Below are 24,689 nucleotides of genomic sequence, written 5' to 3' on the forward strand. Positions count from 1 at the left end.
ATGGTTAGGAATCCACTATGCTTTCGAATTAAATGGAGTAATTTGCTCTCCAAAGTAAGATGATATTTCTGCTTCTAATGAGGAACAGGGATTGAAACCTGTGCTAGAAACATTCTGCAGCACAAAGAAACTCAGTGAAGATCAGCACCCAAAGTTATGATAAAAATCTGAATTAAGGTATGAGATCTTCTGTGGTTTGTTTATCACTTGTTATTGTTCTTTACCTAGAATTCAGTTCTATGCAAATTCTACATCATCATGAGTAATGAGAATAACAGTAAATCTCTAGTTCAATCATCCAGGCAATCTAGAACGACAGTGGTGACTGACACTGCAGAAACAAAAACAAAGTTCTGTTCCTAAGCTGTAACTTTATTAAATTTGCACATCTGGGAGTGCTTACCAATACAATTGCAACTTTTACAATAAGTGAAGGTTAGACTTCCCGTCATCCATATGTGTCACCTGGGCTATTTCAGCATCCATGTTCCTCTTTAAAAATTGCAAGAAATGTAGCTCTAGTATGGCCCTCACCATCTTCCTGTTCCAAAATCAGGGCCTGGTTGGTTTAGGGGGTTAACAGGTCACTAAGGCCCATAAATAAAAACAAAGCCAGGAGTTTCAGAAGATTTCATTAAATCCTGCTTCCAGTTCAGTTTCATCCAATAACTCTACATCATCTTTGACTTCTTCCTAGAATTCCACATAATGCTTTCAAAAAGGCCGTGTTTCTACAGAGAAAGGAGGCTTTTTTCTATGTGTGAAAGGAAAATCATAAGAGTGTTTAAAAAGCTTCTATAAATTAAGAAACTGACTTTGCAGTCAATGTTGAGATGGCTGAAAGACAATTCACAGCACAATCCTAACCACTCATCAGTAAGTCTACTTGCAACCTTCAGTGGTGCTCACTCCCAGGTAAGTTACCACCTTTCATTCCCATTTTCTTGGACTGATCACTGCCATCATTTATGTCTGGTCAGTGCAATTTTTCCAGAAAAAGGGGTGCCAGAGCTCACCATAGACTTCTCCCTTGTTCTCTTAGAATGGCAATAGCGCCCACCTGAGAGGTGCCGGAGCTGAGTTCCAGTGAGCTCTGGCTGAAAAAAAAAGCCCTGTGTCTAGTGACTAATAAGGAAGGAAGGAGGTAGACCACATCATAACATGCTTAGACGATTTCTATGTACATACATCAACAAGAGGCTGCATAGTTGCTGGCTTAATGAGAGACTGCTTTCTCACATGCAGCACTAAACTATCCATCTGGTGGCTTACATCAAATCCCTATAGCTATGTAGCTACATCAATATTTAAAAGGCCTAGAACAGGTGTAGCTAACCTGATGTGCTCCAAATGGTTTTGGACAACAACTTCCCATATCCCTGACCATTGGCCCTGCTGGTTAGGCTGATGTAAGTTGAAGTTCAACAACACCTGAAGAGCATTATACTGGCTACTCCAGTGGAAGGGAACATGTATCTGTCCAGGTCTCTTATGCAGTGCTATAAAACACTGAAGCATGCTCTTAATGAACATGAAGCCTTAATAATGAAGAAGGTGTCCTAAAAAGAAAATTAACTATTAATACATAACAATAATGAAAATAATTTTACATTTTTTATTTCATAATATTAATACACCACTTGATTGCCAAAAAAAAGAACAAAACTTCAAAGTGGTATACACGGTAGCATGTATGTTGGATAAATAGACACACATTTTGCCCTAACTATACAGTTATCAAATAGCCATTTTTATGTGGCCTGCAACAAGAAATGTGGTGAGGTTTTTTGTGCTAAGGGGCACTGTTGAATAATGGAATTCAAAGTTATTCACCACCAGCTCCCTTGCTATTTACACATTATTAGTAAGCCAACACAGTCAATTTGTAAAATATTAGTCAGACATAAATACATATGTATATCTAAGCCTTTTAAAAATGTGTTATGGCACATTTTTAAAATCTTATTAAGGTTTGGAGTGTTTTTTGGGGACACGGGGATTTGTTGAAAAGCAGTGTCTTGAAATAACTGTGAAGCGAAACATAAAAAGTCTTCTTTAGCTTTCTCCACGGCTTTGTTTCCAGTTCAGTAGGTTTCTCTTGGAGTTAGTTCAGCTCTTTGGTGATGTCATTCCCATTCAGAATCAGTCCTGCTCACTGGGATCAGCCAATCCTCATTATATTTCACTGGAAATGGTTCTCCCAAAATTGCAGCTTCCCTGACAACGAGGGTTTTTTTACACAACCAAAAACCAAATGGGCAAATTCTATGAAGCAAATAATAATGCACCCAGAATGTTTCTGTGAATCTATAAGGGACCACACCAGAACAGTGGATATAAAGCATTAGTGAGCCATTAAGGTAAGCAGATTCTTGCACTTGAGGTTTGTCTATTGTTTAGGAAAGCTTCCCCCAAATCCTGAAAGAGCCCGCTTGATAAGATAGTCTGGTCATTTTTCAAACAGACATTTAAAAAAAGACTTCATAGTGAGAGCTCAGATTTGACTCATAATCAAGATTGTCTGATTCAAGGAAAGGTCAACCTCCTGTGGATTTCTCAAGAAGTCGGAAAAATACCTATCCCACAATGGAAACTTCTTCCTGTTGTTATTTCATATAATTTATGCAGATAACGTCACATCACACAGTGTAATTTCCCAGTCTTCTAGCATCATCTAACACCTCTGAAAGGCAAAAATTCAACATAAGTAACCAAAATAGAATCCTCTTCCTAGCCAGCCTTCAGACTTTTGGAATCCTAGAGTGGGGGAGAACAAATCTATGGTTAAAAAAGATGCAGTGATCTAATGCCAGAGACTTGAAGTCTAAGTGGCAAGTGATAACAACAGAAGCAGGAGCTGAGTGGAATCCTGGCTGTGATATAGAAGGGACAAGGCCAAGTAAAACATTGGCAAAGGCAACCCAGGAAGTGTAATTCATTTGCCAGGGTCATTGTTCAACTGGCTGGTAGCCATCCTCCTTCCTGTGAAACTGTTTTATTAATCTTATCTAAAAGATGGTGTGCCCTGTCTCAGCAGGTGACACATGGTATGAGCCTCCTGGACTCATAAGAAGCTACTCTCTGCTTTCTAAACCCTTTGCAACAGGCTTCTTAATAGCCGACAATCAGGTGGCTGTTGGGTCTTGCAAAGTGCTTTGCAAAGCCCATGCCAATGGTCAGGTCCTGTGAAGCCCTTTCACACAGGTATGTAGGTACCGTCAATCAGCTGGTCATTGGTGCCTGCAGGCCCCTTTCATTCAGCTAAGCCAGCTTTTTACCTGCCCCACACCTAATTTCATTAGCTCACAGGCCAAATAGGAAGGCCTAATTAAGCCTGTCGGTTAGAGGTTCCCCATCCTTGCTCTACTGAGTCAGGTCTTGGTCCACACTAGAACAGCACTGTGTCTACTCACTGACAGGAGCTCTCCAAAGTCTCAGGCCTTTCTCGAACTTGTTGCCTGATTTCCTTTTGATCTGATCTGCCTGTCCAAAAAGAAGAGGACTATCAGGATGATTATCTTTCCCAAGTACAAGAAGTAGTTGGAAAGAAACCTAAGATGCAAAGACCTTTCACTAAAGGGGCACAAAGAATATTGGAATGGAGTTGCATCTCTCTACTATGCCCAGTGGTTAGAAGCAGAACCACAAAGGAGAATTGCTTTTTCACTGGATTCAATCTCCCGGCAAGAGATTACTGTGGACCAGCAGTCAAATCCTTGTATGGGGAATAGCTGTAGAAATACTAGGGTGGAGAAAGAAATGTGCCATCTCCCTTGATTCCGGAAACAGAATCCTGGAGAAATGGCTGCAGAGAAAGGGAACAAGGCATGTCTTAAATATTTAGCTTGAATGAAGGTTCAACAAATCTTGATTTTAACTACAGTTTCCAGCTTTCATTCTGCTTCTAGGCCAATATTCCTTTTTAATGCCAGGTCATATCAGATACTAAAGACAAAGACATTTAACGTCTGGTTGGCCAAAGAAAGAACAGGATGCTAGACTGGATTGGCCATTGGTCTGATCCAGCAGGATCTTCTTGGGCAAAGATAACATGTAGTTTTGCTTTTTAATTCCCAAAGACTCAACATAAGACAAAGCCAATACCCTCTTGGCATTACTGGCCATTTCAGTGTCACTGCCAGCAATATTATTCTGTAGATGGGGTTTGTGTGAGCAATTTTTCTGTCATCCTTTGAAAGGCATCAGGTGAACAGTAGTCAAAATAGCAGTGCCTTCCTGGGACAACTTCATGCTGTTAGCTGGCATGCCATATTCATGTGACCCTGCCTATCTTTTAGTGAAGTGTGTGGGGGTTTTTAAGCAAGCTTTGCAACACAGTGGTAAAGGATCTTTCAGTTAAGCAGAGATGAATCCTTAAAATAATCCTTTGCACAGCTCTCTTGCTGTCTGATACAAAAGAACCCAGAAGACTAGTAGAAGGATACATAAAGCAATCCCCAAAAAAGAGTCAGTGGCTTTCAAAGGCAGCTCTTTATTGGTTAAAGGCATGTTATGAAGAAGGGAGGGAGGGGGGGGAGGAAGGGCAAAGCAAAGCAGAGTACAGCAAAGCAAAAGATTACTGTCTACCACTATATCAGCAGTGGCTGGTGCTCATTGCAACTGGCAGAAAACAGGGGTGCCCAACAGGAGGTGGAACCAAAGCCGATAATAGGTGGAGACAAGGCCAATGACAGGTGGAGCCAAGCAATTCTAGTTTTGTCCCAAACTTCCTGCTGAGTTCTACAAGGACAACACCGAGACTAAGGAGGAGGAAGCTGACAGCTGCTTGTAAATAAGAAGGCAGGCAAGAGCTGGCTCACAGCAGACTGAGGGGGGTGGGGCAGTGAGAGGGGTGTTTCCAGCTATCTCACCCCTTGCCCTTGGAAGCTGCTGCTGCAGCCGAGAGTAGTGTGAGCAACCAGATGGGAGGGGTGTTTCTAGGATTGTGAAGCTCCCTTGTTATTTTGCTATTGGGTGCTGCATGTTGTTTAAGTAATCTTGTTATATTTACAGTACAGAAATGTGGGGGTTTTCTATATTATTATATTTGCTGCTGTTTTGCTATGTTGTTGTGAATTTTTTGTAGTGCTTGATTGAAATGTATTATTGTTTTGTTTTTTGTAAGCTTCTGTAAGCATGACTTTTCGTGTGGAAAAGCGACTTACAAATAAATGGAAAATGAAATGCTTACAATATCCATTCATTATAGGAACTGGCGTATAGGAGCAGCTCTGCTGGATCTCACCAGAAGAAGACTATGTAGTCCCACATCACATTTTCCATCGTGGCCATCTAGATATCTATGGGAGGCCAACAAGGAGGACTTGAGCCCATGAGCCCTTTCTCTCTGTTGTTTCCCAGAAACTGGTACCCAAAGGCATGATGCCTCTGAACCTGTAGATAGTATATATCTCTCATGACTAATAGCCACTGATAGTCTTACTCACCATGAATTTGTCTCATCTCTCCTTAAAGCCAGTCTAAGATGGTAGCTATCACCACATCTTGTGGAAGTGAATTCTACTCTCTAACTATGTGCTGTGTTGCAAATAGTTATTTCCAGTATTGTTTTAAGGTTTACCCTAACTAATATAGTAATGTATTGAAATCATTTGGGGTGAACATGGAAGAGGTATCTGATCTGTGAATGGTGAGGGTTTTAATGTACAGTGTTTTAGAGATGTGCTTTAGCGCCTAGTACAGTAAACTGCATCGCCTCCCTAGGCATTGATGACATTGCTGCTTTGCATCCTATGTGCCTTTTTTCTACATGTCAGAAGCTCCTGAAAGCTTTTCTTCTACTAGTGGTTCTGTGAAGCACAAAACCTCCTAAACGTCACACCTTTATTTTAATGTAATAAACATTTTAAAGTAATTGTCCAATTTCCAGTTCCTTTGGTGTTTTGAGAGGGGTGCAGTAATCATTATAATTCAGCCTCTGCTAAGATTTGTCTAATGTAATTCAGCATTAATTAGCTGAATCATTATTTTAAAGTGTTAGTGAATTGCCTTATAATTACCACATAATAGTGCTTGTAAACGAGACAATGGAAAGAAGCGACAAGTCCCCCAAATGTGCTGAATTTAAAAGGTGTAACTAAGAGACCAATATAACATGCTGTTACTGTGAGACAATGGCTAAATGTGAGACCATCATTTCTCAAGGGGTAATTTACCACGCCATGCATATAACTACTCACCACTTGGAAGGACCATTGAACCAAGCTGGGGATAGTTTAACTATTCCTCAGCTTCCCCACATTTGTAATAAAATGGACTGTAACATTCTCACCACCACCTGGCAAGATGGAACAACCAACCAATGCTAGTTTATTGTGAATACATTCATTGGTATGGAGTACTGTTATTTTGCTTGCTTGCTTGCTTGCTTGGTTGACAAGTCAGCCATTTTATGCTGGCACCTACAGCACGTTTCTCATTATATGAGCAGCAGTATTTATCTTTTTACAACAACAACAAAAAGCAGTTCAACAAACCAATCAGTACTACTAGTTACCACTGCATCAAAAGTCATCTGTGCATTGGAAGAGTAGCCAATGCAGAGCCCTCCGATGTTGTTGGACTACAACTCTCATAACTCCCAGCTGGCATGACCAGTGGTCAGGGATTGGGGAACTGTAGTCCAACAAAATCTGGAGAATGGCTTCTATCACGACCAAGGCCTAAGGTGCCAGATGGTTTAGTTGCAGTTTCAGATAGACCAGGGTCAAGTGGGTGGATTTCCTCTCCTCCATGCCTCCCCTCAATTAAGCCATACACATCTAAAACAGTTCTGGGGGAAGCCTTCTTCAGCAGAATGTTTCACCAGATTTAAATGCAGATTTGCAAGATATGAATTCTCTTCATATTTTTCTTGTTTCTCGTGATGCTCGTACTCTCAAAGGCCCAACAAGAGTGTTAACTGTTGCCCTGACAACTGGCCTACTCTGGCTGGGCAACAGTAACTTCCTGTTAACTTCCCGTTGTCCCTGCAACTGATTTTTAAAAACGTATTCCACACCATTCAATCCTAGTTTTGTTGCCTCGCCAACCCAACCCAACCCAACCCAACCCAACCAGCATGACTCCTCCTATGATTGCAGGAGAAAAACAGGAGCAGGCTCCAGACCACTGTGTAACAGCATAACAGCAGCTATCAGCACCCCTATACAGGAACTGGCTCCCCTTCCTCTGCACCAAACCTCTGTTGTATAGGGAGCTTTCTGGTCAGGAAAGCAGAACACAATAATAGCTCTGCTGAATCAGGCTGATAGTCATAGGGTTAGAAGGCATTCCAAGGGTCATCTTGTTCAATGCCTGTAATGCAGGAATCAGTTAAAGAATCCTTGAAAAATGGACATCTAAACTCTTGATTAAAACCTCCAGTGAAGGAGGTTCCACTACTTTCTGAGGGTAGTCCATTTCATTATCTTCCTAAAGTTTAACCAGAATCTCTTGTAGTTTGAAAGCATTGGGTTGGGTCCTACCCTTTGGAGCAGCAGAAAACAAGCTTGTTCCATCTTCCATGTGATAGCCCTTATGGAACTTATAATAATATAATAATAATATTATAATAATTTATTATTTATACCCCGCCCATCTGGCTGGGTTTCCCCTGCCACTCTGGGCAGCTTCCAACTGAATATTAAAAACAATACAGCATCAGACATTAAAAACTTCCCTAAACAGGGCCGCCTTCAGTTGTCTTTTAAAAGTAAAGTAGTTGTTTATTGCCTTGACATCTGCTGGGAGGGCGTTCCACAGGGCAGGCGCCACTACCGAGAAAGCCCTCTGCCTGGTTCCCTGTAACCTCACTTCTCGCAGGGAGGGAACTGCCAGAAGGCCCTCGGCGCTGGACCTCAGTGTCTGGGCTGGATGATGGGGGTGGAGACGCTCCTTCAGGTATACAGGACCAAGGCCATTTAGGGCTTTAAAGGTCAGCACCAACACTTTGAATTGTGCTTGGAAACATACTGGGAGCCAATAGTTTACATCCAGAGGAGGATAACACCCCCCCCTATTATTAATAATAATAATAATAATTTTGCCTGATGGTTGCATTTACTTTGGCCAGTGTTGCATGCCAGATGTGGGAGTGGCCAAAGCAAAAGTAAATGTGGCTAAAGTAGGCATAGCTGTCCTGCATATGTAATAACACACATATACACACAGCAGCAGCAGCAGCAGCTCAACTTGCATAATTGTTTCTTGGAACCAACATTTTTTCCTGCATCCACATGCGTTCCAGAGGGAGCTTTACCACCCAGATCTGCTATTATACTGTAACTTCATAGATATATAATATTCATAACACAAAGCAACTAGTTAGAATTTAAATTAAACATGCTTCCCTGAATCACAGAGGCTCACGTAGCAATAGTTTTTTCCAACTCACTTGACCAGTACAAAAGAGAATATTCAAGAGACCAGCAGATTTTAATTGTGTTAGACTAATGGAGAACGAATGCTGTGCGACCAGTTACACTAGCAAGTATACATAACTTGCATGCCTTGCTACTTCTGGATATTTTCAAAGGCCTTCAACAAGTAGTTTAGCCTTTATAAATCATTGTATTTTGTCATATCCTTCTTTTCACTCTTCTGTGTTTTCACTTTAGCAGTGCTTTAGCATTTCTGTTGCACGTTTTAAAATAAATTTTGTCTGTTAAAGTAATTTGTGATGTGCTATTAAAATAGGTACATATGAAAAAAAGGAGATACTCTTGACAGATTACTCTCAGGGCCAGCCCTACTGTTAGACAGAGTAGGGCAGCTGCATTATATGGCAGATATTGAACAGTGGATAGTGGAAGTAAGATGCTAAATAACACAGCCTGTGTGTACCACATAGGCTTCCTAGCGTACCTAGTCTGTCATCCTTGGGTACAGAGGAGGGCATTCTCCTGTCAACAGGAGGTTTATAAAATCTTAATGTTTTGTAGCTTATCTCTATTGTATTTGCTAAGTTTACTATACATTGCTTAGCTATAATTGTAAATAAGTGGCATATAAATTGTCAAAATAAGTAGTGTCACAGTAAGATTCAACTGCCAGCCCCTGTGGCTTTTCCACATGAAAAGAAAGGAGGCACCATCTTGTGTAACCCATCTTACTATTTAGCCAAATGAATGTTGTTCATTTCTTTATTTCTATGGACTCCAGGTTGGAAGTGTAAGCAGGCCATTGTCTCCCATGCTACTACCAGAACTGTAAGACAGGTATAAAAACAAAGCTTTTTGTATCTTGTTCAGACCTACCTGAATCTTTCATATTTAATATTTTTTTAGAACTTTGCCGGGGGAGGGCGTACAGCACAATCAGCAAGAGAATAAAATATTATTGTAAGTCTAGAACATTGCTGCTGCTGTTGCTGCCAATTCTGCCAATGGTGGTTTATGGCAGCCATGACTCAGTGACCTGGATCTGCACTAAGAGGCAGCCTAGATGGCCTCTTTTGTAGCCGGGGTCAGTCAGGGCCCGGCCCCCCGGCCAGGTGGGGAAAAGGGCCTGCAAGGCAGGGAGCAGGTCTTCAAGGTCTCATAGCCAGGTTTTTCTGCAATTAGAAATAATATATGGTGATAGTGTTAATACAGTGGTACCTTGGGTTACATACGCTTCAGGTTACACACTCCGCTAACCCAGAAATCGTGCTTCAGGTTAAGAACTTTGCTTCAGGATAAGAACAGAAATTGGGCTCCGGCGGCACGGCAGCAGGGGGAGGCCCCATTAGCTAAAGTGGTGCTTCAGGTTAAGAACATAGAATCATAGAATCATAGAATTGGAAGAGACCACAAGGGCCATCGAGTCCAACCCCCTGCCAAGCAGGAAACAGTTTCAGGTTAAGTATGGACCTCCGCAACGAATTAAGTACTTAACCCGAGGTACTGCTGTACCAATATATACCATATAGAAAGCCAGGAATATATGACAAATAGGGAAGCAGAATAACAGGTGGCAGAGAAACATGTCTGTAAAATTAAAAAGCAGAAATCTGTGTCTGTCTTAAAAGCTGGCCCAGTCTCCCTCTTGTACTTGTAAAATGAGGACAGGTAACAATAGATCTCGTAGACATTTATATGAACATGCATAGCAATATATATGCACCATACCATTGTGCCTCTGCTACCTAATGGTATGTCAACGACATGATATAACTCTTTTCATTAAAGACTGTAAACCCATAGGAAGTCAGTGAAGGGAAACACAGTAAACATCAAGGGGTGGGGTGCGGGGTGGGGGTTGCGAGCAAAGAAAGAAAACAAAAGGAGCCAGACAGATTAGGACAATAGCACAGAAAACAATGAAAGCTTTATAGCAAATCCCTTTGGAGTTGGTGGCAGTCTTTCCATTGATTTCAGAGGCTCTGGGATTATGTCCAAAAGGAGATTAATTTCTGAAACTTCATGCAACGAAGGGAAAGTTAAACTGGGGGTGGGGGAAGGAACCGTGACACAGGAATTTGGGAGAAATCCCAAACGTAACCTGCCTTAATGGGCCAGTGTGATGCAGCAGATAAGAGCCATTTCACACTTTATGGGAGCGGCCAAACTCTGTGGGTGTTCTGATATGCTTACCATGGTAAAAATTAAGTGTGAAGGGTAGATGCGTATCTCCAAATTGCAGTGGTCATGCTCCATGGAGCTGCAGCGGAGCATGCTTCTCCAACCCAAATGCCTTGAGTGTTTAAGGAAGTGTGCTTCCCCTTTAAGCTTTCCTGGCAGTTGTAGGCAGCAGGAAGCTGAAGTGGCTCTGCAGCTGAAAGCTTCTGTACACCTGCCCCCAAGTCCCACTGTGAAGCCAGAGGCTGAGTAAGTCTCATTAGGTTCATGCAGGAGAGCCACCCTCAACCATTAACTTCTCCATATAATACATATGTCTATTCCATAGACTAATAATGTATAACCCAGAGAGTAGTGAGTACTACCTTGCAAGAACAAGAACAACATGTGGGCATCTTCAATCAGGGCTAGGGCACAGTTATGGATTGGATGAGGTTGAACAAACTGAGACGATCTATACAGAACCGAAAGAAGGGCAGCAATTCCGTGATAGAGAAGAAGAAAACAGAAGAGGATTTGATATCCCGCTTTATCACTACCCTAACGAGTTTCAAAGCGGCTAACAATCTCCTTTCCCTTCCTTCCCTACAACAAACATTCTGTGAGGTGAATGAGGCTGAGAGACTTCAGAGAAGTGTGACTAGCCCAAGGTCACCCAGCAGCTGCATGTGGAGGAGCGGAGACGCGAACCCAGTTCACCAGATTACGAGTCCACTGTTCTTAACCACTACACCACACTGGCTCTCTTTGGATGCAGAAGGTCCCAAGTTCAATGCCTCCACTAGGGAACAGACTAGAGAACCGCTGCCAGTCAGAGCAGACAATACTGAGGTAGATGGACCAATGGTCTGACTTGCTACAAGGCAGCTTCCTATGTTCCTGTATGCATGTTGGAAATTAATTGCTCTCTCAGTGAAATCAGGTGGTGACAAAAAATGAACCAACCTAAAGCCACTAAGAAACAAATGGTAGGTATTGGCATTCTCAGGGGACCCCTCAGGTTTGGTGAATAAGCATTTATCGATCTATCGATCTACCTAACACCCACCAAAAAACACAGCCCAATGAAAACTGAGCACGCTGCTTAGCCAAAGCATGCTGAATGTCACTTGGGAATAGAAAATGTGGTAGGGGCAGCACTGTAGCCAGTTATCCTTGTTAGGTGGGGCAGCCAGATTTCTAGGTAGGGTATTTTGGTTAGGGTGCATACTGCCACCCAATTCCCCTCACTGGCATCGAGGATGTGAGGCTCAGGCCATCTTCACTCTTCCTCCATGCAGAGTGTGGGTTAGCTTACATAATCGACTATGTAAAGGTCAAGTAAACATAACACTTAGTATTTGGGTATGAATGAAGTTGAATCTGATGAATTGTCTCAGTATTTTTTTGAGAGATTTCCAGGAATACCAGGCTCAAAAACTTGACCTCCACCTGTGCTCCGTGCCCCTCTGTTCTGATTCTTCATGAACTTTGGTAATGACAATGAGCTGCTGAACTGGGCTTTGCTACTGGATTAGATATCTCATCTTTAGATTCCACCTGAAAAATGAACCTTTCCAGTAAAAAAATAAAATACTTTTAGGGTCTCTATGTTAAGTCCTTCTTGAAGGTTCCTCCTTCTAGTCTTGCTTCTGTCTTGTTAGATTTTCCTTCCTGTTGAACAATTGAAGGAAAAGTTTTTAACTGGTTGCTATATAAAGGACTAACTAAGCAATTTGAAACTAATAGTGGAAAGCAATTCTATCTTCTTTTTTTACTGATTGCTGGGTTCATATTTCTGCACAGAAAACCCCAAAAGGTCTCATGCTGAGCTACTCATGTTGGGGAAATAATAAATTAGGCTAGAGTTATAGCCTAAGTAGCCAGTCAGCTAACTGTCATGTGCACATCAGTGTTTCTGTTCCTCTAGGGCTATTTTCATCCTTTGTCATAAAGAACTCAAGAAAAAAGAATAAAAAATAGCCACTATGTTTGTGAGTATAATGAGTGCTTTAAAAGAGCACAGTAACTTGTGTAGACTTTTTCAGATCACTTTATCTCTTTATTTCACCCCTTATCATCATCATAACTGCAGAATAAAGAAACTCGCACGTCTTACAGTAGGCAAACAAACATGCCTCTTTATTGCTTTTTTTATTTATTTTTTTATAAAAATTTTATTGGTTTTTCACAATTTTTATAGACACAAACATTACACAATACAAACAAACAAACACATAAACAAACATGTATAATTTCAAATCCTTTTTTCTTAAACCTTGCTTCACCGACTTCCCCATACCTCCCCTTTCTGCATCCCAATTTCCAAATTTGTTTCAGCAAATCCTGCCCCTTGGTTTTATCCAATTTTCCCTTATTCTTTTCTTTTACTTAATCTTTTACAGCTGTAATCCCCTTTTTTCTAAAACCTCAACATTTTAGCATTCCTCAATTTTACAATGTTTCTTAAGATAAGTTTTAAATTTCTTCCAATCTTCATCCGCCGTCTCTTTCCCCTGGTCACGGATTCTGCCAGTCATTTCGGCCAGTCCCATGTAGTCTATCACCTTCATCTGCCATTCTTCCAGAGTGGGTAGGTCTTGTGTCTTCCAATACTTTGCGATGAGTATTCTTGCTGCTGTTGTAGCGTACATAAAAAAAATCCTATCTTTCTTTAACACCAATTGGCCGACAATGCCCAAGAGAAAGGCCTCTGGTTTCTTAGGGAAAGTACATTTAAGTACCTTTTTCATTTTATTATATATCATTTCCCAGAAAGCCTTAATCTTCGGGCACGTCCACCAAAGGTGGTAAAAAGTACCTTCAGTTTCCTTACACTTCCAACACTTATTATCAGGCAAATGGTAGATTTTTGCTAGCTTGACTGGGGTCATGTACCACCTATAGATCATTTTCATAATATTTTCCTTTAAGGCATTGCATGCCGTAAATTTAGTACCGGTGGTCCATAACTGTTCCCAGTCAGCAAACATGATATTATGACCAATGTCCTGTGCCCACTTAATCATAGCTGATTTAACTGTTTCATCTTGTGTATTCCATTTCAGCAACAAGTTATACATTCTTGACAAATTCTTAGCATTGGGTTCTAACAGTTCTGTTTCTAGTTTTGATTTCTCTACCTGGAAACCAATTTTCCTGTCCTGTTTATACACCTCCATTATTTGATAATAATGGAGCCAGTCTCGCACTTTATCTTTCAGTTTCTCAAAACTCTGTAGTTTCAGTTTATCTCCTTCCTGTTCCAAAATTTCCCAATATTTTGGCCAAACATGCCTCTTTATTGCTGGCTGGATAAAGAGCACACCTGAAATTGAATTACAGAGCAAAGGAAAGTCCAAGATGTGGTGTCTAACTCTAGCAAAAAAAAAAAAAAGTTCTAATATATAGCTCCTCAGGATCATTTCAGTAATTACAGGGCGATTGTGATGATGAAAAATCCGCCCTCAGTCAGAGAAAGACTTGAGTCTGCTTGAGGCTTCTACATCTTGCACCCTAGAAGAAAACCAGCTGGCTGGAAGCCATTTTGCTGTGCAACAATATGGGTGCCTTCCAGCCAGTTCCCCTCTAAGTGTAGAGTTAATCTGATCCTAATTAAAAATAAAATAAAACCAGCAACTTACACGTTCAGCACAGCATTTTTTGCAGAATAAAGCAAATATGATGCAGCAACGAAATGTGGCTTAGTTCACAACTAGCTGCTCTGTTATCCTCACATTCACAGTACAGTGGCACCTCGGGTTACAGACGCTTCAGGTTACATACGGTTCAGGTTACAGACTCCACAAACCCAGAAATAGTACCTCGGGTTAAGAACTTCAGGGTGAGAATAGAAATTGCGCTGCGGCAGCAGGAGGCCCCATTAGCTAAAGTGGTGCTTCAGGGTAAGAACAGTTTCAAGTTAAGAACGGACCTCCGGAACGAATTAAGTATTTAACCCGAGGTACCACTGTACAGTCGTACCTTGGAAGCCAAATGGAATCTGTTCCAGAAGTCCGTTCAACTTCTAAAAACATTTGATAACCAAGGTGCGGCTTCTGATTGGCTGCAGGAGCTTGCTGCATGCAATCAGAAGCCGCGGAAGCCGCGCCGGACGTTCGGCTGCCAAAGAACGTTTGCAACCCCCCACCCCAGCCCCGTTTTAAATGTGCATTCTGTATTTGACTTCCTTTAACCATGTTTTCTTTTGAAATGTTTAAGATAAAACTTTTTTTTGTTAACTGCATTAAATGTGCATTCTGCAGTTGACCTCCTTTGTCATGTTTTATTTTGAAATCTTTAAGATAATATTATAGTTCCCTATTAATTATGTCGCTTTGAATGTGTCCTTTATACAGTGGTACCTCGGGTTAAGTACTTAATTCATTCCGGAGGTCCGTACTTAACCTGAAACTGTTCTTAACCTGAAGCACTACTTTAGCTAATGGGGCCTCCTGCTGCCACCGGGCCGCAGGAACACAATTTCTGTTCTCATCCTGAAGCAAAATTCTTAACCTGAAGCACTATTTCTGGGTTAGCAGAGTCAGTAACCTGAAGCGTATGTAACCCGAGGTACCATTGTATTTGGCTTTATTCAGCGATGTTTTATTCTGGATTGTTTTATTTGAAGTTTTAATGTAGATTGTTAACTGGTTTGAGATTATTAAAAATATAAAGTGGTATAGAAATAGAATGAAATGAAATTAATAATAATAATAATAATAATAATAATAATAATATTCTTTCCAGTAGCACCTTAAAGACCAACTAAGTTAGTTCTTGGTATGAGCTTTCGTGTGCATGCACACTTCTTAGTGTGCATGCACACGAAAGCTCATACCAAGAACTAACTTAGTTGGTCTTTAAGGTGCTACTGGAAAGATTTTTTTTATTTTGACTATGGCAGAACAACACGGCTACCTATCTGTAATAATAATAATAATAATACATGTAGTTCATCTGAAAGGCTTTCTATCCATAATGTCCTGGTTTGGTCCCAGGTCAGAGTCTTTATGGGGAAAGGGCCAGAAGTGGGTGGAGAAGCCCTGGAGACAAGAAATATGACTGTCAATCAGATTGACTGATACATTAACCACCAATATAGCAACCACTTTAAATTTTGCCTAGTCCCCTTTCTCTCCTTTACCCACCCCCCTCCAGTCTTCAGGTGGTTGATACTGGAACAGCCCATACATACTAGCTATCTGTCAGGGATGATGTAGCTGAATCTTGTATTGTGGATCCCAGACTAATGACCTCCAAGGTCGCTTACAAAGTTATCACACAAGCGGTGTTTGGATAGGGGAATGAGGAAGCCAGGAAGACAGTGAATTGCTATGATAGCTCCCTTACCTTTCATAGTACATCAGAACAGCAGAACCCACAGCTCCCATTCTCAATGTTCATATTTCATCATGGAGGCTTATGGCCCCAGTCCAATCTCGTCATGCTTTTAAAAAGCATTTATGTACTCATAGGCGCCGACTCCATGGGGCTTGAGGGGGCCCGAGCCCCCTCAAAAATTCGTTTGGGGGGGCTCAGCCCCCCCAATAATCTCGGGCGGCGGTGGGCGCGTCCGCGGCTTTTATAGGGCGCCCGGCGCGCACCAGCTCGATAACGGGCACCGGCGCGGCGGGGGGCGCCGGGCCGGGGGAGGAGGGCGGCCGGCCTGTCTCCTTGGCAACCCCATTGAGCAGCGCCGGCTCCCCCGGGAGGGCCATCCCCCCGCGCCGCCGATCGCCAACACCGCCGACGCTGTGGCTGCCCGAGCCCGAGCCTGAGCCCGAGCCCGACCCGGAGCCCGAGCCCGACCCGGAGCCCGAGCCCGACCCGGAGCCTGAGCCCGAGCCCAAGCCCGTCAGTCAGTCAGTCAGGAAGGAAGGAGAAATGGGGAGGGAGACGAGGGAGGAAAATTGCGCGCAGGGTGAAGAAAGGAGAAGGGCGAACGAGACGAGCTTCCAACCCAAAAAAGGGCTGGAAGACTGGGAGGATGCAGGATCGGGAAAGAAAGCGACGCCTTCCCCGCCCGCGACGTCGCCCGCTTGTCATTGGCAGCGCAGCGGGCGCCCAGAGGGGCTGGGCACCGGCGCAGGGCCGCTCCGCAGCCGCGGAGGACAGCTGCGCGGCTAGCAAGGTGCGCCGCGTAGAGCGCGGCCCTTGTGTGGCCCGGTGGCCAGGCAAGCTCGGGCGGGGACCCCCATGCAAATCTAAGACGGGAGAAGAGGGCAGAGCAAAGGGGGTCCCTTCCCCAACCTCCGGCTCTGAGACTTCCCTGCGCCCCAGAAAAGCGAAAGGATTTTCTCTTCTTCTTTTTTTATAAATATTTTATTAAGGTTTCAAATACAAAGTTAGAAACATACACTGAAGAAAAAAGTAAAAGAACAAGAAAAAGAAAAAAAGAAAAAGAAGAAAAGAAAACCAACCATTCAACACATTTTTTATATAACTAACTGGACTTCCTCGCATCTCCCTTACCCTGCATTCTTTATAATAAAGATATCAGCAAATTATTACCTTGTTTCGTACCTTATTTTGTACTTTTCAAATACTATACCTCTAAATTTAACATACTTTTCATCAGTTACTTATATCTTAAATTAAACATAGTATTACCTTAGATTTTGACCTTTTCTTACTTAAAATATAATTTCCTGTTCCCCAAATCTAATTGCTGAAGCTATAGTTTCCGAATCGTGTAAATTTTTAACATTCATACAACTTATATTGTTTTTGTAAATAGTCCTTAAATTTTTTCCAGTCCTCTTCCGTTGTTTCTTCTCCCAAATCTCGGATTCTGCCAGTCATTTCAGCCAGTTCCATGTAGTCCATCAATTGCGTCTGCCACTCTTCCAGTGTGGGCAAATCTTGTGTCTTCCAATATTTTGCGATAAGTATTCTTGCTGCTGTAGTTGCATACATAAAGAAAGTTCTATCCTTCTTTAACACTTTCTGGCCAACAATGCCCAAGAGGAAGGCCTCTGGTTTCTTGGGAAAGGTATACTTAAATACCTTTTTTAACTCATTATAGATCATTTCCCAGAAGGCCTTCACTTTTGGACAAGTCCACCAGAGGTGAAAGAATGTCCCTTCAGCCTCCTTACATTTCCAACATTTATTATCAGACAGGTGATATATTTTTGCAAGCTTGACTGGGGTCATGTACCACCTATAAATCATTTTCATAATATTTTCCTTCAAGGCATTACATGCCGTGAATTTCATTCCGGTGGTCCATAACCTTTCCCAGTCCTCAAACATGATGTTATACCCAATATCCTGAGCCCATTTTATCATGGCTGATTTGACTGTCTCATCCTGAGTGATTTTCTCTTCAACCTGCCCTCCATCCTCTTGCAGAAAACTCTTTGCCTGCCCTGCCCGTATCTCGTTTTTGCTTTTTAATTCCACACACGCACCCTTCGGACTTCGTGGCAATCGGGCGCGCGGGTGCATTTCCTAAGAGAGTGAGGACCCCCGCCTCCTCCCCACCTGCTCCCTCGCCAGCCAGCCAGCCGCGCGCCCTAGCCGGAGAGCCCCGGCCGTCCCCGTCGCGCAATCGGCTGGATCTCCCTTCAGCAGGCCGTGCTCACAACTCGGCCCAGGGACCCCCCAGCAGCGGATCTCCAGCCCAGCTGAAGAATCCGGCAACAAGCCCCCTCCTCCCCAATCGCTCCGCCGAAATACGCTCCAAAACCCCCCAGATAGGCCGCCGGCCGCCAAGTCTGAGCGCCCTGAGCGAGGGTCTCTCCCCAACACCGCCACCTCGAACTGCGTTCTCCCGGCTACCCGAGCGAACCAGCGGCAGGACCCCGGTATGGGCCCCCCCAATATTTTTTATAAGTCGGCGCCCCTGTATGTACTACTAGTTGCACTAGAATGTGTCTGGAGCCTGTCTATCTTATTGAAAGCAATGCATTTCAATGCATTTACTGATCCAAAAAGTAGTAAGTGCACAGACTGGAACCTGACTTTGCATGCTGAATTTGTTCTCTGGATCAGGGTGGATATTTAAAAAAAAAATCCTGAAGCCAAAAGGTAGCAGCTCTAGGCATCTAGTTAATAATATTACCATATAACTAGATGACAGTTACTTTTGCTTTACGACATTCTTTCACTGAGTGCAAATGAGATGCCCAGATAAATAGTGTCTTACTCTGATGCAACTGCAGATTCAAATGCTGCATGTGCTACCAGTGCTTCAACTGAATAAATTGGCCAGGCTTTGCAGGGCTTGAACCTGGAGCCTTGGAAAGCAGGCTCCAACTATGTACACGGAACCATCAGGAGAGCTAGTTGGGGAGTTGGGACTGAAAGATCTCCAGGTGAACTGACAGAAGCTTCTAGGCAAAGCCCTTCAAACCAAAGCGAGTCTAGTTATGCCTTCCCACCTCTGCCTACACAAACTGCAGGACCTGCTGCTGTTTCTCAGTGTGACTGGCAAGCCATCAACTGTAGAGGTTTGACTGTTCCTGAATGCCTAGCACAACCTTCCACCACTGCTGCCACCAGTACTTCTCCTTTCTATACTCACTTGACTAAGGGATTGACTAGCAAATTAGAAACACCCAATTCCCCCCCCCCTTGGTATCCACTCTTTCGGACAGAGCATTTTAGAGTTAATTATCTGACCAGACTCTCACTCATTTCTTTAAGAAATGCCTTGACTGGGCTCTTACCAAATGATGCCCATTGCAGTCTTGAATGACTACTTCAGCAAGATCCCATAAGCAGACAGACTTTGTATTTGTGGTCAACCTCAGGTGGAAGACACCACTCATTATCTGTTAGGCTGCACCTTATATAGAAACCAAGAGATCTCTTTTTAAAAAATATTTTTATTAGTTTTAATGAAAACAAACATCATATAAAAATAAACACTGAAAAGAAAAAATTTAAATAAAAAAACAACGGTAACATTTTTCATACTGTTTTTATAATATCCAAATGTGGGATTTCTCAAATCCCTTGACTTCCCCCTACCCTCTCCATGGTTCCACTATTTCATTATTATTTCATGCATATCCAAATTGTATTCTCCATCTATTTATATCTAATTCTGTCTTTTGTCATAAAATTGCAAATGTTGGTGGATTTCACCAACGGAAGCAATCTCAGTAAAGAAGCCAAATATGAGAACAAAGTGAATAACATATAGAGAATTATTAGTTGAAGTAGATTCTCTCAATTAAAATTGAGAGAATACAATGAAGTAAGAGGTGAAGTAATGAATTGGTCACAACACTTCCAGGTAAATGAATTATTTTAAAATGACAATAAGAAAGGATTTGCTCATGAAATCTCAAAATTCCAGAGAGAAGCAATAGAATGTGGTACAAAAGTATTATCGAGAATGTACAATTTGTTGTTGGAATGGGGAACTAAGGATGAAGTGGTCAAATGTGTAATGATAAAGAAGGCTAAAGACCCAAGAGATCTCTCTTTGAAACGTTTGCTTGCACAAGCAAACTGCCACATTCTGTCAGAAATGGTTTGGTTTATTTTGTATCTTTGTAACACAGAGAGTGGCCCTCTATGCATTGGCTGCAAGGGGTGGGGATCAGGAAAAAGGAAAAGGAAAAATTGCTATAAAATGGTTGGTGATCAGAGGTTAATCTCAAATCAAGCTGGATTTGAGTTTTCTGGTGTCTCTCACATCATGGTTGTTGGCAAATTGGATTTTAAAAAGGCAAAATAATATGAGAATTGGAGCTGTCAGAGATGCATAAGGGAAACTGTGTTTTAATGCTCAGGAACTTGCCAAAGTCTTTTTTATTATGGATTTTTATATTATGGATTGTGTTCTGCATTCTTTTATTAATACCACTGCTTAATACAAGTGTGTCATAGCCTTTGGCTAGAAAAACAAACTTATGAACTGAACTACTCACTTGACTACACTTGTTGCTAACTCGTTCCAGATGTTGTTGGACTACAAAACTTATCATCCTTAACTGGCTGGGGCTGATGGGAGCTGAGAAAGAAACATCATCTGGAACATCATCAGCTGGAGGTAGGCTGCTCTTGTACTCAGACCTGAAACCGCACCAATGGGTCCCTGGTCAATGTAGCCACTGCCAAATGCTTGATCAATGTTATATTTCAAACATGCAATGCTTTGCCAAAACTTCATTGCTGAGCTCTTGAACAAAAGTACAACATTAAAATATGTTTGTAACCTGTTTCCAAATGCCATGTTCTCCCCCCCCCCTCCAATACAAGGCCGTGGTTGCTAATGTCAATACACATTAGAAATGTTACTGTACTATCCTTGGAAGTGATTCAACCACATTTATTGCTTGGGCCATTAAATGGCATTTAGGAGTGGGGGAGGGTGGGGGAGAGAGAAACTAGGTTAAAAGGGAGCATATCCTGTAATTCAGCTAAATCATTCAAGTATATAGCTGGAGTTGGGACACTAGGAGTTAAAAATAGATTGTGGATTAAATATTAATGCAAAATAAGAATGTAAACAGAAAGTATAAGATGTGTTGATGTATTTCATTTCATTAGGCATAGAAAGTTGAAAGCATCTCTTTGGAGCCTAGATCATGTTAATAAAATAATATAGTAGATTACAGAACACTGAATTTGCTTCATCTCGGGGGTCATGTCAAGACAAAGTTTGGTTTTCATTTTACCTCTAACAAAAGAAAACAGCCTAGTGAAAAATATCTACAGCTGTGGCTCAATTTGACCCAGAGCTTGCGCCTTGGAACCAGCGTAAAATACCACCAACACATGACCTTAAAAAATACTAAACAATAAGATGATTGCCTTTACATATGAGCAGAGTACCCTGCCCTCATTACGATGAATATAATCATCCCCCCTACACACACATCTGAGAGTAGGAGGAAGGGCTTCCTGGTCACAGAGCTGGGCTTCTAGTGAATCACACCACCTCTCCTGTGAGAAATTAATCAGTAACAAAAGTTAAAGAAATAACATTTAGAACTGTAATGTTCTATGCGATAGATGTTGATCAAGCAAGGTTGGAATAGCAAATGCCCAGCTGCTTGAACTGGAACCAATTCAAAACTCCATCCACTTCTCAAAATAAGACACATGACCATTAAATAACACTGTACAGTAGACTGATTTGGCACTGCACCATTACTCCTGCTGCCCCCAATATAAACTCAGTCTAGCTGTAGGGTGGAGGGGAAATGTGACACTTGCTGAACTTCAGCGTAATCTTGTTTTGCAATGCATTATCCACAGCACATTTATCTCTATCTATCTTTGGGAACAAAGATGACATCTGCCACAGAATGGCTTACATTTGTCTGACTGCTGTTTTCAATGTCATGTATCTGACACAAGTTAACCTTTCTTATAAAATCTAATGGAAGGGAAGAGAATTTCTCATCTGAAATGCCCTTACTGCTACTCTTGACCTACTTGGAAATTGTGGCCTGATGCTCTGAGCATTCACTTATTACTGCATGGCTGCAGTAGGTAATCACAACACACTTTTGGCTACATTTTTAAAACAATAATAAAAAAAATCTCTACTCGTTTCGATAATGAATCTTAAAACTCATACCATCCTTGATCTCTTTGCACTTGTGCTGTAAGCAGTAAGTGTGTTAAGATAGATATAATGCTATTTTGTAAAATCAGCTCTGCGTGGTGGGAGCACTATTTGGACAAAGACAAAAATATTGTGTTAACCTACCCTGAAAGCATGTTCGACTTAAAATTGTGTTTGTGTGTGGTTATTTTGAAGGGCATCTCCATTGACCAAGGGCCTTATTAATTCATAACATTTAGGATTATTATTTTTGTTCAGGATATTATGATTGTTAACAACAGCTGTTAAAAAGTTGCTAAAAATACATGTGTTGCCACTTGCTCCTCTAAGGCACAAATAGAAAGTTTAGGCTGCAATCCTATACACAATGAGGACTGACTTCTCACTAGTAATGCAGGCATGCTGTTAGTTTCCCAATGAGTGAGTGGAAAGCTGAGCATCCAGGTCTGAATTTTTCATTCTTTCAGTAGCCATCTCCAGTGACACACAGTACAATTAAATATAATCAACCGCATTAATAAGCAAGTCAGTCCATATCTGGCTAAATGTTGCTGATCATTTTATGGCCACAACCTGGAAGCTGTCTTGAGTACACAAGCCAGGACACCAAAAATGGTGAACTGGTACCAAGTGTGGTGAATAAGGTTGAATGTGTTTTTGTTTTTGCAAGTTCTATATCTCAGCAATTGGGAAGCAGGTGGTGACCTTGCAGTTATCACAGTCCTATTAGCATTTTATGATGCTGAGGTTGGTTCCCGGTTCCTTATTCAACAGAGCACTCCATGAATAGCCTAAACTGTTAACTTGACCCAATAACATGCAACATGCATTATAATACACTATATCATACATCTCCATCATCGGGAAACTCTCCTCTTTGAGGTGCATCATCATGTTCTGGGACAAAAAAAAAGTTGCTTTTGTGCAAAGCAGTTTAATGCACAATGACCTCAGTCTGCAGTTATGAGTAAGGGAACCGTAGCAGTGCACCCTAAAATAAGCATTGGGCCACCCCAAATATCACATCTGCACCACCAGGGTGACATGCCATAGAGCCCTCAGTGAAGTCCAACTGCTCAGCCCCATTCCTTTGCCTCTTCCTAACAGCTGCCAACAAGGTAAGACTTCCATCGCAGACTAAGGAAGACCCAGCTGCCCTGCTCCACCTGCTTTCCTCAGATATTCTTTGGCTGGAGCTGCTGCCTGGTATGCTACCAGAGAGGAACAGGGGCAAGGGTAGGAAATGTTGCCTGAATAATTCTGGCTCCATACAGATACCCTGCAATTGCTATTCCTATGCTAGTTGTGATTGTCTGTTGAGCATCTTCACCGAATGGTGAAGGGTGGGCAAGAAGTCCAATAGAGAAACAAGCTGGAGGGGAAGGCCTTGGATGAGAAGATGGAAGATTCAAAATAATTGTGACAGGCTGTAAAACTAGGCCAAAGCCAACATGATAAAAAGTCCTGAAATTAGGTACAGTGCAAGAAATAAAATCCACTAATATAGGGTAGACTGGAGGACTGTCATTCAAGGGAGATAGAGCAGGCTTCTACTCTGTTCTTCCTAGTGGCAGTTCTAGAACCAATGGGTGGAAATTGCACAGAAGAAATTCCAGCAAAAACATGAGAAACTTCTTGACTATAGGAGTTGCTCCATGGTGGACCAAACTGCCTCAGCAGGTAGTGGCAGACTTTGTTTTGCTGGAGCAAATGTATCTGAGCAAACTAAAGGCTGGATGGCCATTTCAGCCATGCTGTGGCTGCATCCTGCATTACAGATCATGTACTGAGCATAGGGTTGTTTTAGAGTGGCCTTTCTCAACCTGGACCCCTGGCTATATTTTGGACCTCGACTCCCAGTGCTGCCTGGGGCGGATGGGAGCTGTAGTCCAGAAGAGCCCCAAGGATGGGAAAGGCTGGACTAGAGGACTTCCAACTCTTTGGGTTCCAATTTGTGATTTTGCACCACACCGTCTGGAATCTGGATAATTCATGGTTTGTGCACTGAAGTCGGCAGACTTGGATGCAAGGCATGAAACGGCGAAGGCAGCCTTCCAGTTAATAAATCATGATCCCCGATGAGTTTTAGCCCGTTTCGCATCGCCAAAGGGCGCATGGATTGCGCTGTGAGCCCACCCGCCCCTCTCCAAACCCACCGAGTGATGAAATCCATTCTTCTTTCGACTCTTTGGCGCTGTCCTGAACGCAGCCCTCAAACTTCCCCGCGAGAGGAGGGCCCGGTCCTTGTCGCGGGGGGACGGGACGCGCCGGGGGGGGGGGAGAGAAACAGGAACCTGTTGTGGCGCGTCGCTGGATGTGGGGCAGAGGGTGGGAATCCTGGCCCGGGAAAGGCGCGCCTACTGTAGGTACAGTACGCAGAAGGCGGAAACTGCCCTCCCCGCTCGGAGCGGGAGCGTTTCCCTCCGCGTGATGCGTGTGCAGCTCAGCCTTGCCCGCCCGCTCGCTGGCTGGCTGGGCTGGCCTTGCGTGGCCTGCTCTACCCGCCTCCCCTCCCTGGGTGTGGAAGCGCGGCTGGGCGGCCAGCCCTCAACCCAAGCCGGCCGGAGACAGCCCTTGCAGCGCTCCCGCCGTTGCCTGCACTTTGGTGCCGGGAGGGG

The 24,689-nt window shown here is 42.7% G+C and overlaps 1 long non-coding RNA gene across 1 annotated transcript; it reads right to left on the minus strand.

The window, feature by feature from the left end:
• Window positions 1-1,672: 1,672 nt before the first annotated feature.
• Window positions 1,673-24,612, minus strand: LOC308594932. The gene is made up of 3 exons (XR_014011685.1): window positions 24,228-24,612; window positions 9,258-9,553; window positions 1,673-3,483 (listed from the first exon to the last, which is right to left on the minus strand). It is a non-coding gene; the product is annotated as an uncharacterized lncRNA (long non-coding RNA).
• Between the last annotated feature and the right edge of the window lie 77 nt (window positions 24,613-24,689).

This window comes from Podarcis bocagei (genome assembly GCF_964188305.1).
Source record: "Podarcis bocagei genome assembly, chromosome: 9".
In the NCBI taxonomy this organism is placed as follows: Eukaryota; Metazoa; Chordata; class Lepidosauria; order Squamata; family Lacertidae; genus Podarcis; species Podarcis bocagei.